Below are 4,634 nucleotides of genomic sequence, written 5' to 3'. Positions count from 1 at the left end.
TAACTATACAGTAGATTTTTCTTAGTTTTTATTCAATCCCATGATTTTGCTTGCATATAAATCAAAAGATTTTAAAGTAATTAAATATTGGGGGAGTTGTATAGTAGCAAAAATGTCATAAGGTGGAATATTAAACTTTTTTGCAAAAAGGTCTCTCAGAACTGATAATAGATAACTACAATGCAGTTGAAATTTTTGTTTTTTATTTTAATACTGTGGTTTCAGGGACCTTTTGTTGATCGGACCCAGAAAATCCAATGTTTATCTTAATACAACACAAAAGGAAAAGCTACTTATACATGTATGCATCCTTGAAGCAATGCTATGAAAAGCTTATTCAATCATTTTTAAAAATGAGTATCATGGTATAGTATTAGGTAAATTCCTTTCTTTTGGAGTTATGTTTAACGTTTCAATCCCCCCTTTTATTGTTTAACTCCACTGCATGTTGGAAAAAATTTATTTATATCAAGCAAATAACAGCGTAACTTTGTACAAAGTAGATTTTAAAGATGTACATCTTCTAGTAATTTCCATAAAACTGTTCCAAGCTCAATGCTCCTTTTTATTCAAGCAGTAGACAGGTAAGTGAATCATCAACTGCTCCTGTATTCGACACTTTTATTTGGCTGTCATATGATAATAGAGTCTTGTACCTTTGTATCCATTTCAAACAACGTCTCTAGAAAATAACTGTGCAGTCTTTTCGATCATATCAAACGTAACTGTAAACTTTGATATTAGAGTCTTTCAGAGATAATATATGAAGTCTCTGTGATTGATGATAGATCGTTTGTCATGAGTGTGTATGTAGTGTTTGGTACGACAGAAATGTGTTCTTCACTATATTTACTACAATCAGGTTCTCCATTTCTTGATAAACCATCTCTAGAGTTTCTACCATTCAAAACTGTTTCGTCCAGAGACGCGACAAAAACGCCTCCCTTTTCACCAAGAGTATAAATAGAATATTTTGCCAGATTTCTTAGATCGTTTTTGGATACTTGACCTAGACATTTCCAAATTAAAAAAACCAGCAATTTATAAGTAAAAAATAGTCCGTACAAAAACTAACATGCATACAGGAAGGAAAAGTAGTCAAGTAGTTCATTAATGTACAAACAGATATTTATTGCTTAAGAATAAAATTATAATTAGTCTATTATTAAGACTTAGCCCAGACCCCATCCACCCACGCAATTAAAATACTAAGAGGGATAATCCAATTGATTTAACAGCAATTAATGATTACCATTAATTGCTGGCATCAGCAGCTTTTGCTTGATTTGTAAAGAAAATCAGATGACTTACAATGAAACCTTCAAAACAATATCGGAAAATCATGTAAGAATCGCATATCTAAAAATGCTTACATAGATAACATACAGGTAGACATCGGTATCTCGAACTAAGGGGACTTCAACAGAACTTCGGGATATATATAGGGGTTCGAGGTATCCGAAGTTGCTTTCCCGTTTTGATTCGGTGACGTTCTTATATAATTACATCAAGACGTGTTTTAGTTCCGGTATATGCGCTAAACTCTTCTATTACACATTAAAGAATAATCAACTGTTTGAATATATATTTTAGCTGTGTGTTTTTATTTTGTAAATACATTTCAATAATTGAAAAATCAATCAAATTATAAAATAAATATTTTGTTGTTTTATAAGCCTTTACATCCTATTCATTTTCGACGGTTTACAACTTTGAATAGGAAAACGCACTTGCCTTTTATTTACTGAAATTAATCTCATAGGAAACGAAGAATAGAGATTTGAAAATTAAAAAAAAAAAACCAATATAAATAATCTAGACTGAAAAACACAAAGTATATTTTTTTTTATTATTGTAATTTTTATATTATTTGTGTTTGTGAACTAACAAAATGTATCTTTCATTTATTCATTACGTTGCATCTATAGTACTCATACAGGAAACAACCCGTATACGATAAAACAGAAGTCCCTTCACCCACTGTGTGTCCAATACTTAGACTAAATGTTTTTCATTAGATTTTCCTATCTCAATCATGCTTCATTGTTAATAATTCCGTAATTTATCGATTTTTATGAAATTGACAGTTATCAATGTTGGATAGATTCTCCGTACACAGTGTTTTTATTAATCACATTATCGTACTCGTGGCTATATTTTTATCTGAATTTTATGATTACGTACTATATGTACAAAACATCTAATATTAACATACATCGTTCAGTTTAAGGTACCATTAGTTTTAAAAGGTGTGAAACTTGCCGCAGTCGGAAATTTTTGAAATTATGACACCAATTATGTCCTGCTGGCTGGAAAATGGCTTTCAAAATATTTCGACATAAGGGGGTATTCTATATAACCGTATTGGATATATCAGGTTTTTTAAAAAATCATTTAAATCGAGAAAACGATTGGGACCGGCGATAGACTTTGACATAAGCGGGGTATTTGAGATATCCCCCGTTTGAGATACCGGTATTTACCTGTAATACAAACTAAAGGAGATGTCATTTTAGTACTTACTGTTTTCATTACTAGCCATTTGCTTATGAGTCAACCCATTTATACATTTGCAACATTTGTTTAACCACCTCTTTCTGACGCAGGCTACCACAAAAACAACAAGGAACAACCAACCCAGAAATACCAACAGCAAAACATATGCTGTTGCTTCGCCATTTCCAACTGTGGGAAAAAAATGAAAGATGACAAGCAAATATTTCACATTAAACGGACTGGGATACGATTTGAGATCAAATTTAATATCATATATATATATATATATATATATATATATATATATATATATATATATATATATATATATATATATATATATATATATATATATATATATATATATATATATATATATAATAGTTAACTAGTCATTTTGAATCATTGACCAAAATTTGAATGTTTGAATTAAAGTCAGTCACAGGTGGTGTACAAAGACAAGAATTCACTGTTTTGTAAACAAAGCTCGGGTCAATATTGGAAATAATTCAAAGAAATAATTAAACATTTTTTGGACAAAGTTATTCTTGGCAAAGAAAAGTTAACTTATTTTGATTTTGTGTAATAATAAATGCTATTATTAACAATGAAAGCAATATTTGATTGAAAATAACACATGCAAAATAAAAAAAAATTAGATTCTTTAACTTGCTAATAAATCGATATATGACTTTCAAATTTTGAGAATGCATTAGTTATACCCATGGTAAACATTCAGGACATTAGAATGGAAAATGAAAAAAATGAATTTTTTTTAGCTTAAATCGTGTCGAGGTCATGAGTTCGTGAAAAAATACTCACGGTTAATTTTTTTACGCATATTCGAAAACAATTATAATTCTTCGAGAAAGCAAACAGATAAATGAAGGCCAAATCCTAAAATTATAACAAAAGGAGAAAATTAAAATACATCATCAACCTTTATTTTTTTATTCATATCACATTATTTGGAAAAAGATAACAATACCTTTCAAACAATTTGCAGTTTGCACTTCTCCCGTAGTCTATGTGATTGAACTTAAAGCAACAACATGTATGTCATGAATATTATATTTACCCCAAAAATGATTTTTGAAAAAAACTTTAATAAAACAGAGAGTAAATCTGCACGCAGCTGTTTTCACAACATGTAAATAAAATTCAAAGTACTGAAAGTACGAATGCGCTAAGCCTGGAAAAAACTGCTAAAATGTTAGTAAAAAATATATGTTCACTGCTTTTGTAAAATTCCAATTACTCAGTCAATGAAAAAGAACAAAAGATAAGTAATATATACAATTTTTTGCTGATTTTTATTGACTTCACATTTATCTGACAACCATTTAGCTATAAAAATGATTATCAAAAGTACTTTGGCAAATTACGATGTTAAATTAGAAGATAAAGAGTGTAGAGAAAATTAAGACAATACGGATCGTATCATATATATGCTTTGTATGATTGCAACTTTTTCATTTTAACTTTACCTAAAATATTTTCCAATTGCCGCACTCTGCTCCAATAGTCGGCACAAAGATGGGTGTAAACCTCGCAGACTCCAGGCTAGACTCGTCCCCTATCATAGACTGGTTCCCTATCAAGTTACGGAAGTATTCCTTTGGCCAGGGTATCAGAACACATACCAGAGCACGGATTCCACTAGAGAGCCCGTACCTTTATTTTTTCAAGTTATCCTGTATACAGATGAATTTATAATATTTTTATTTGTAAAGACACTTAGCATCCATACTGTGGAATCATTTCACTTCACGGTAGCCAATTTTTGTGGATTGTGGGTGTTTTGCTTTTTCGTTGGAATTTTATTTCGTAGATGCTTCTGTTTTCAGTTTCAATCAAGAAATGATTTTATTGATTTTTCTTTTGTTCAAAATATCAAAGGGAAAATTAACCGGAAATCTTTATCAAGGCGCATCGATGAAGAATTTTCCGGTCAGTTTCTCATTTGATACGTCCATTAAAAGAAAAATATCAAATTCATTTCCATCATTTTTAAATACTTAAGAACATTTTTAGATCACAAAATGTAAAGTGTCATTCATCAAAGTTGTAAATAACGCAACTAAAGCGACGCTTATCAATACACAACCATTACAGCAACAATATTCCAAATATATGCG

General features: G+C 30.1%; 1 long non-coding RNA gene across 2 annotated transcripts; it reads right to left on the bottom strand.

Annotated features, from left to right (window-relative positions):
* Nucleotides 1–367: 367 nt before the first annotated feature.
* LOC117682700 (uncharacterized) lies at nt 368–4,634 on the bottom strand. Of its 2 annotated transcripts, XR_010713613.1 has the most exons (4): nt 3,984–4,634; nt 3,319–3,393; nt 2,524–2,685; nt 368–1,009 (listed from the first exon to the last, which is right to left on the bottom strand). It is a non-coding gene; the product is annotated as an uncharacterized lncRNA (long non-coding RNA). The 2 variants fall into 2 exon arrangements; XR_010713612.1 differs by having other exon boundaries at nt 3,319–4,632.

The sequence above is a fragment of the Magallana gigas genome, chromosome 4 (assembly GCF_963853765.1).
Source record: "Magallana gigas chromosome 4, xbMagGiga1.1, whole genome shotgun sequence".
NCBI classification, from domain to species: domain Eukaryota; kingdom Metazoa; phylum Mollusca; class Bivalvia; order Ostreida; family Ostreidae; genus Magallana; species Magallana gigas.
This window is presented reverse-complemented; position numbering and strand designations above follow the sequence as displayed.